Consider the following 10,300-nt stretch of genomic DNA (forward strand, 5'->3'; position numbering starts at 1 on the left):
CAAAGATCATTGCAATTATAAAGATACAGAGATGAAAGATAATATATAGGAGTCAATTTCTAAGGAACTGGATAAGCCTGGTATGTATGATTTACTGCTATATATGTTGAAATACCATCAACAGTAATTGTTAATAGTGTTATAGACCTGGCAGTTTTCAAATCGGTCGCATCGCGTCTGTGTCGTTTCAGGTGTGTATGGTCTTGTCGCTGCAAAAGTATCTTGTCGTCTGATAAAAAATCGCATTGTGTCTAATGTGTAGTGGCCTTAACTTGAAGAGTCGTACTGCGCATGCTCAGAACCCGAAATGTGCCAAATCCATTTAATGGGGTCAAACTTATTAAAGTACAAAAATTGGGGTTTAACATTAACGTGCCCACTATAATATATATCTATATATATATATATATACAGTGCCGAGAAAAAGTTTGTGAACCCCAATGATAATTATGGAAATTCCATAGTTTTACCATGATACCTTTTTGAATCTTTTCTTAAATATCCAATAGGGTTTATATTAGATAATTCCATGTCTTTTGAAACAAAACGATGTATGAATTAAACAAACAATGTGTAATTAAGATTCAGGGTATGTGAAAAAGTAAATGAATCCCTGGTTTTATCAGCTCAATTAAGGGGATAATTAGAATCAGGTGTTTAAATAATTAGGTAGATCTTCAGGTGTGAGTTTGGGAGGCCCCACGCTATATAAAGATCAGAAACTTTGTGAGTTTGGTCTTCACCACCATTTCTTTTGATCGTGTTTCCTGTGTGGAAACACGATCAAAAGAAATCTCTGAGGACCTCAGAAAAACAGTTATTGATGCTCATCAATCTAGAAAGGGTTACAAAACCATTTCTAAGGATTTGGGGCTCCACCAATCCACTGTCAGACAGATAGTCTACAAATGGAGAAAGTTCAAGACCACAGTCACTCTACCCAGGAGCGGTTGTCCTACCAAAATCATCAAGGAAGTCACAAAGAACCCCAGAGTAACATCCAAGGATCTGCAGGCCACTCTCGCTTTGGCTAATGTGAGTGTTCATGACTCAACTATCAGAAAAAGACTGAACAAGAATGGTGTTCATGGAAGGATAGCCAGGAGGAAACCACTGCTCTCTAAAAAGAACATTGCTGCCTGTCTGAAGTTCGCCAAAGAGCACATAGATGATCCACAAGACTTCTGGAACAATGTTCTCTGGACAGACGAGTCAAAGGTAGAACTTTTTGGCCTCAATGAGAAACGTTATGTTTGGTGAAAACCAAACACTGCGTTCGAACAGAAGAACCTCATCCCAACCGTCAAGCATGGTGGTGGGAGTGTGATGGTTTGGGGCTGCTTTGCTGCCTCAGGACCTGGACGGCTTGCCATCATTGACACAACCATGAATTCTGCATTGTATCAGAAGATTCTAGAGGAGAATGTCAGGCCATCCGTCCGTGAGCTGAAGCTGAACCGAAAGTGGGTCATGCAGCAAGAGAATGATCCTAAACGTACAAGCAGATCTACAAAAGAATGGCTGCAGAAGAAAAAATTCCGCATTTTAGAATGGCCTAGTCAAAGTCTAGACCTTAACCCCATCGAAATGTTGTGGCAGGACCTGAAGCGAGCTGTCCATGCAAGGAAGCCCTCAAATGTCACCGAGTTGAAGCAGTTCTGTAAGGAGGAATGGGCAAATATTCCTCAAAACCGATGTGAGAGACTGACCAACAGTTACAGGAAACGCTAAGTTGAAGTCATTGCTGCTCAAGGGGGTGCCACCAGTTACTGAAACTAAAGGTTCACATACATTTTCACACATGGATATTGAATGTTGAATCATTTGTGGATAAATAAATGTTGAAAAAGTATCCTCCAGTGGATAACAACAGCAAAGGGAACAAAAGACAGCAACTCCCATTAAAGTCAAGTCCATATCCACACAGAGTTCTCAATAAAAGCAATTGTGTTTATTTCATCTTTAAAACAATAGTGTTTATTTCATCTTTAAAGCAATTAGGCCAATCCTGTCAAGCATCAAGCAAATAGGCACAATTGGAAAGGTGCTGGGGCCCAAGATTCACACAATTCTTGCTTCTAACTTGGCGGCTTTTTTTGATCACTTCGCTCCACTTTATCGCTCCACTTGAAATGCTCTTTGTATGACTTGAAGTGACTGAGACACACACTCACACACTGAGACACACTCACACACACACACATTGAGACACACACACACACTGAGGCACACACACACACTGAGACACACACTCACACACTGAGACACACACACACACACACACACACTGAGGCACACACATAAACTGACATACACACACACTGAGACACACATACACGGAGACACACACACAGTGACACATACACACACACTGAGAAACACACGCACACTGAGACACACACACACTGAGACACAAACACTCTGAGACACACAGACACACTGAAACACACACACACTGAGACATACACACACACACCGAGACACACATACACTGAGAAACACACACAATACAACACACACAGTCTCAGTGTGTGTGAGTGTGTCTCAGTGTGTAAGTGTGTGTCTCAGTCACTTCAAGTCATACAAAGAGCATTTCAAGTGGTTTGAACTTGCAACATAACGTTCTTGAAGAGCACACGATCTTAGCCTGCTGCGCCACTGCGCATTTCAAGTGGAAGCAAGAATTGTGTGAATCTTGGGCCCCAGCACCTTTCCAATTGTGCCTATTTGCTTGATGCTTGACAAGATTGGCCTAATTGCTTCTCCTAACTTGGACTTTTGTGGTTGATATCACCCCTTTAAATGGCTGTTGGTTTTTCTAACTTGTTTTTTTACATTGACAATGTTTTTGTTATAGATATCACTTCTTTTTTTTACTTCATCAAATAATGAATAAAGCGAGGGAAAACTATTCGAGAATGTGTATGGTAAAAAGACAGACAGACATTACAAGATAGTAATAAGTAGAGTAATATCAGAGAAATGAGAAAAGATTTGAAAGTAAAATAATGGTAGAAGGGACTTTTGGACATTATTGAAAGTGTAAACATTGTATTCTTATAGTTGCATGAGTGGTGAAAACAACATGTCTATTTTGGTAGGTATTGATACTGTATATTTATATTTACGTAGGTACAAAACTTCAATGTTATAAATGTTTCAAAAGGTACATATGCATGTCCGTGCTAAAGTGTAGCATACTAACACATTTTAATGCTGGAAAAAAAACATTATTCTCCTTGATATAGTGGTGTTATGAACTTAGACTAAGGCATTTGTAAAGTATTAGATCTCTTCATAAAAGGACATATACATTTCGTTTGCATTTCTTGACCATGGTTTGACTTCAATAAGTGCATCATTTGCATGCACCCATTTTCCAGTAGCACCCACAGCAAGAACAAACACATAGTGTCCTGAAGTAACATCCTGTCCTTGGTGTATGATAATGTAATCTAATTGGTAATTCCTGTTGTCCACAGTAATTGTGCTCTTCTGCACAGCAGTAAACTTAGCATTGTGTCACTTTGTAACGGTCCCGTCTGGTTTGGTTTCCCAAAGCATAAGTTGGACCGCAATCAGTCTCCCTGCTGATTGAATAAGTTCACGTTTCATGATTGGAGAAGTTTTGCATTGCCTACATTTGCTACCAGGAATCCTTGCCCATTTGTCATTTCTATAAATGAGTTCTTCCAAACACATGGAATCTGTACCAGCAGGTACATGTAGAGGATAAATATGCAACATCTCCCGGTTTGATGAGCAGTAGTTACATGTAGTACATAGAATGTCATGACTTATTGTGACTGAAACCATGCGAGATACTTCAGGACAAATTTCAGACAATTTGGTGAGAAACTCTGCAACATGTTGCTGCTCACCTCTATTGAAAGGTTCTCCTAAGTGACAAATATCCACAGTAGTTAGAGACGCAGTGTATGGCAAGTGATCCTATTTGTGAACAAAGCTCCTGATAGCCTCTTGTTGACTGTGTTTTAATGAATCCTTCAGAGGTTGCAAGTGAAGAAGGGACTGCAATGTTGCATTTGCATAGCATGAGGTGAAATTGGGATGGATGTGTAAGTGCAATGTTCTCTTAGAAGACTGAGGCTTTTGCTGTTCCTGAACATTAATGATGGCTCGGTGAATGAAATGTGCATGATCTTTTACCTTGTGTCCCTTGTGCGTGTTAGTCTCCTTCAAGCTTTTCAACTTCGGACAATAAAGCCCTCTAAGCCGATGGTAGTCTTCAACTGCAGTTTGACATGCGTAGATGCAGGTGGGGTCAAAGTTGATAAGGTGGATACCGCTTAAGGAAGTAACTGTGGAAAGTGCAACAAAACTTTGTCCATAGGAGAAAATGGAGTTACCACGATCCATCATAACTGTTTTTAGAGTCATCCCCTGACATTTGTGAATGGTGATTGCATGAGCACCAGTGACTGGGAACTGCTCTCGAACAATGTAGAATTTATACATGATTTCAAACTTTGAGCATAAATGTTGAAAGGTGTGGGTGACTCCATTGTTAAATTTGATGGTTATGGTTTTGAGCATACTTGTGTTTTCCAGATAGTAGGAAATTGATGAGACCAGTGGCAATGTCAATGTTCTTGCGAATTTGCTTAATACAAATGGCAGCAGTGTGGAGTAGTGGTTAGGGCTCTGGACTCTTGACCTGAGGGTTGTGGGTTCAATCCCCAGTGGGGGACACTGCTGTTGTACCCTTGAGCAAGGTACTTTACCTAGATTGCTCCAGTAATAACCCAACTGTATAAATGGGTAATTGTATGTAAAAATAATGTGATATCTGTAAAATGTGAAATAATGTATAATGTGATATGTTGTAACAATTGTAAGTCGCCCTGGATAAGGGCGTCTGCTAAGAAATAAATAATAATAATAATAATAAAATGCAAATGTGTTACATTTACTACCAAACTAAATACAAATGCAAATATGTGACAAATGCTAAATGGACTTCAAATACTTTACCATACAACAAATGTTAATTTATTAACATGAATTTGGCAGAGGCCTTTATCCAAGGTGACATACAAGGAAAGCAGTTTATATAATAACAACATAAACACAGTAATCACATAGTTCATAATAATTAACAGGTATGTACCAATATAGGAAGCAAGTTACATAAAACAGTGTTTCCCAATCTTGGTCCTGAGGACCCCATGTTTGCTGATTTGTGTTCCAACTGAGCTTTAAATTACAAATTGAACCCTCAATTGAATGAATAAAATGTCTAATCAGAGAATTTGAATTATTTGTAGAAATGGCTGGCTGCACAGGCCTCAATTAACACTAATCTAGGAATACCTAATGTTAACTCAGGTAAGGTAGTCTAAGATTAGTGCTGATCAGGGTTTGTGAAAGCAGCCAAAAGAGTTGGATATTTCAAGTTATTTCTGACATTGCATTAAGTCACTAATTGTTAGTTCAATTGGGGGATCAATTTAATAATTGAGAACTCAGTTGGAACACAAACAGCAGACACATTGGGCCCACAGGACCAGGTTTGTGAATAATTACACAATTATTATTTTTAATTGTTTTCTTTGTTATGTTTAATAAACATGAAGTTCTCAAAAGTGTCCTTTAGTTTGCATCTTTCAGGTTAATCAACTTTACCAGCAATACTGAAAAGTCTATCTACTTTATTCTGAGCATTATTATTAAAAAGTGTTTAAAATTGAAATATTTTTTAAGCTTTCCCATGATTTGAAATTCAAATGCAAATTCTTATATTTCAGAATATACAAATACCAAGTCAAATGCAAATAGTTCAGCAGATTGCATTTAAATTATTATTATTTATTTTTTTAGCAGACACCCTTATCCAGGACAACTTACAATTGTCACAATTATATCACATTATGTTTACATACAATTACCAATTGATCCAGTTGTTTATACTGAATCTAGGTAAAATACCTAGATGCAAACACTGTTGCAGCAGCAAAGGTCATTCAAAATGATCTAGACAGCATTCAGAACTGGGCAGACACATGGCAAATGACATTTAATAGAGAAAAGTGTAAAGTATTGCATGCAGGCAATAAAAATGTGCATTATAAATATCATATGGGAGATACTGAAATTGAAGAAGGGAACTATGAAAAAGACCTAGGAGTTTATGTTGACTCAGAAATGTCTTCACCTAGACAATGTGGGGAAGCTATAAAAAAGGCCAACAAGATGCTTGGATATATTGTGAGAAGTGTTGAATTTAAATCAAGGGAAGTAATGTTAAAACTTTACAATGCATTAGTAAGACCTCACCTAGAATATTGTGTTCAGTTCTGGTCACCTCGTTACAAAAAGGACATTGCTGCTCTAGAAAGAGTGCAAAGAAGAGCAACCAGAATTATCCCGGGTTTAAAAGGCATGTCGTATGCAGACAGGCTAAAAGAATTTAATCTAATCAGTCTTGAACAAAGAAGACTATGCGGCGATCTGATTCAAACATTCAAAATCCTAAAAGGTATAGACAATGTCGACCCAGGGGACTTCTTTGACCTGAAAAAAGAAACAAGGACCAGGGGTCACAAATGGAGATTAGATAAAGGGGCATTCAGAACAGAAAATAGGACGCACTTTTTTACACAGAGAATTGTGAGGGTCTGGAACCAACTCCCCAGTAATGTTGTTGAAGCTGACACCATGGGATCCTTCAAGAAGCTGCTTGATGAGATTCTGGGATCAATAAGCTACTAACAACCAAACGAACAAGATGGGCTGAATGGCCTCCTTTCGTTTGTAAACTTTCTAATGTTCTTATGTTCTAACAGCAGTGTCCCTCACCCGGGATTGAACCCACAACCCTCCAGTCAAGAGTCCAGGTATAATGAGGTATAAAGACTGTTGTTTAGGAATAGAGCACTTTTTTTACAATACACACATTCTATTTACATATGAACGTTTCACACGTCTGTGGTTTTACAGACGAGGCTGAAGTTGTCTTCTTATTCGCCAGCTTCTCATTCACTCAGCTTCTTATTCGCTGACTTTTAGTGCATAAATGTATTTGTCTACGCTGAAGAAGTAGCCTTGAATTTAACTGGTTAAATAATTTTGGGCGACCGATTTCTCTGCCGGTACCTGACAAGGGGCAACCCCTCTGCAAGCCCCACGTGTAGTTACCCTGGCCCAACGTGGTTTACTGGGGAAGAACAGCGGGTAAATATGCCACATATGCCAATTGCTCAGCTTCTTATTCGCTCTTATGTATCTACGTTGAATAAGTAGCCTTGCATTTAACAGGTTAAATCACGTCGGGCCGCCGATTTCTCTGCAGATACCTGGCGAGGGTCACCCCCACTGCAAACTACACCTGTATTTAGCCCGGCCCAACGTGGTTTACTGGGGCAGAACAGCGGGCAAACATGCTACATATGCCAATTGCTCAGCTTCTTATTCGCTCTTTATGTATCTACTCTGAATAAGTTGCCTTGCATTTAACAGGTTGAATCACGTTGGGGCGCCAATTTCTCTGCAGGTACCCAGCGAGGGGCACCCCCTCTGCAAGCGACACCTTTATTTAGCCCAGCCCAACGTGGTTTACTGGGGCAGAACAGAGGGCAAACATGCTGCATATGCCAATTGCACAGCTTCTTCGCTGGAAAAAGCCTTGCATTTAAAGGGTTAAATCACTTTGTGCCGACGATTTCAGTACTTATTCAATGTAGATACATAAAGAGCGAATAGGAAGCTGGCATATATGGCATGTTTGCCTGCTGTTCTGCCCCAGTAAACCACATTGGGCCAGCCTAAATACAGGTGTAGCTTGCAGGGTTGCCCCTTGTCAGGTACGGGCAGAGAAATCGGTGGCCCAAAGTGATTTAACTCTTTAAATGCAAGGCTTTTTCCAGCGAAGAAGCTGTGCAATTGGCATATGTGGCATGTTTGCCCTCTGTTCTGCCCCAGTAAACCACGTTGAGCCGGGCTAAATACAAGTGGGGCTCGTAGGAGGGTTGCCCCTCTTCAGGTACCTGCAGGGAAATCGGCGGCCCAAAGTGATTTAACCCTTTAAATGCAAGGTTACTTCTTCAACGTACGTAGACAAATACATCTGTGCACTTAAAAGCTTGCAAATAAGAAGCTGGCGAATAAGCCATCTTCAGCCTCGTGTTTTACAGTGCAAATGTATGAAAAGAAGACAGACGTAGCCATAATACAGTCAAATTTAATGTCACTTCTGTTAATGTCACACTCTGCTTATTCTCATCAAATTGAAATGTCCCGGCCCGAATATAATGCATGCTGTGACTTTGATGTTTTGTTTTTAAAATGTATTAATGATCAATGCATTGCTGAGTTTGTTGCGCTCACGTATCAGGTGGTGTCTGGAATGATCCAAATGCAATTAAAACAGCGGGTGGAGGCATGAAATAAATATATTTTTAACTTCTCTTATGCAATTATTTCAATAGCGATTAATACCCTTTGCGGTCCATTCAATAAATTAAAAGTAAATCAGCTCATTTTTGCTGTTTAATCTACTATTTGTTAATAATACAAGTAAAACTTAAAAGAAAAGTTTGAAGTATCTGTATTACCAGGCAGTCTCCCATCCAAGTACCAACCAAACACGCATATTATTATTACTATTTTTTTAAGCAGACACACTTATCCAGGCCAACTTACAATTGTGACATACAATTACCCATTTATACCATTGGGTTTTTTTTACTGGACCAATCTAGATAAAGCAGCAGTGTGTCCCCCCACATGTGATTGAACTCACAAACGTCCAGTGAAGAACAAAGTGCTCTAACCGCTACTCCACAGATGCTGCAAGCGACGGATCACTAGGGTCTCATTGTATAAGGCCACGGAAAATTCACAATTGCACGATTTCACGTATTTGATTGCCAACCGTGAAAAATGTAAATATTGTTGATTTCTGGCTGAAGTATGAAATCAGATTCTGAAACATGGCAAAAATTGCACACTGTTATTTGTCAATTCCACCAAACAGTTTCTGCATACGGACAGGTTTTTACACCACAAACACTCACCACGAGTGTTGAAATTGCAACAAGATGCACGATTATTAATATTATTATTGTTGTTTATTTCAGCCCAGCAGCAGTGTCCATCACCTGGGATTGAACCGACGACCCTCCGGTCAAGAGTCCAGAGTCCAGAGCCCTAACCACTACTCCACACTGCTACCCATGCTGGCCTTCAACAAATAACTAGTATTCTGCTCATAGGCTAGATAATTTTGTATGTGCGTGTGCGTGTGCATTTGTGTGTGTGTGTGTGTTGGTAGCTACTGTTGACTCAGTAGCTACCATTAAATGTGTCAACCTCGGTGACTTTCTTTGATGCGCTATTAATTTTGGACAACTTGCAATTATATAGATATATAAATAATATAGATATATAAATAATATAGATATATAAATGTCAATTGCTGTGGATTTAGCCAAGGAAGCTACATGCCACTCTTGTGTGCAATTCCATTCTATGGTATCTACCAAACAAACAGGAAACTAGAAATTTTCAAACATTTTCAAACAGGAAATTGAAAATTTCGAGACTCCAGCAGTACCTTCAGATTTTCAGCGAAAGCTGGTCAAGCTTGGATGTAAGCTTAAAAAATGAATGCATATCAACAACTGTGCAGTGGCGCAGCGGGCTAAGGTCGTGTGCTCTTCAAGAACGTCATATTGCGAGTTCAAACCACGGTATTTTTTTTTTCCTGCGATATGTGATGTTTTAAAACATAAATAATTTGTTTAATATAAATGGTGTGGATATCAAACTGCTTGCACACCCTGGTATGTTTTGACGTTGACCAACATGTGGAATCACGATTGGTAGATGTCCAGTTATTTAGCTTTTCTGTTTGAATAGTCAATACACACCCTTAAAAAGTAGATGGAAGAACAACAACAATTTTACCTTAGTTTGATGACATATATCTCATTGTGTATAAGAGGTATGTTCGTTTTTTTTTCACATTTGAGGTAAGAAAGTTTCAGACTTTTGATACTGGTACAGATGGTAATTCTAAGTGATTTAGTTTTGCCGCTGCAATATGGTAAAAACAGCTAAACTCTTTGAGCTGTATAGAGACTCTCGGTAGTTTCAAACAAGTTTTTCTAACTTGTACGAGGAACTACCGTTCCTCTCAATTGAACAAAAGAACAATCTGCCTTAAGACAACTTAATTTAAACAGAGACACTGTTATATATATATATATATATATATATATATATATATATATATATATATATATATATATATATAAGTAAGATGTAAAATACTAATAAT

This window comes from Acipenser ruthenus, chromosome 5 (assembly GCF_902713425.1).
Source record: "Acipenser ruthenus chromosome 5, fAciRut3.2 maternal haplotype, whole genome shotgun sequence".
Taxonomy (NCBI): Eukaryota; Metazoa; Chordata; class Actinopteri; order Acipenseriformes; family Acipenseridae; genus Acipenser; species Acipenser ruthenus.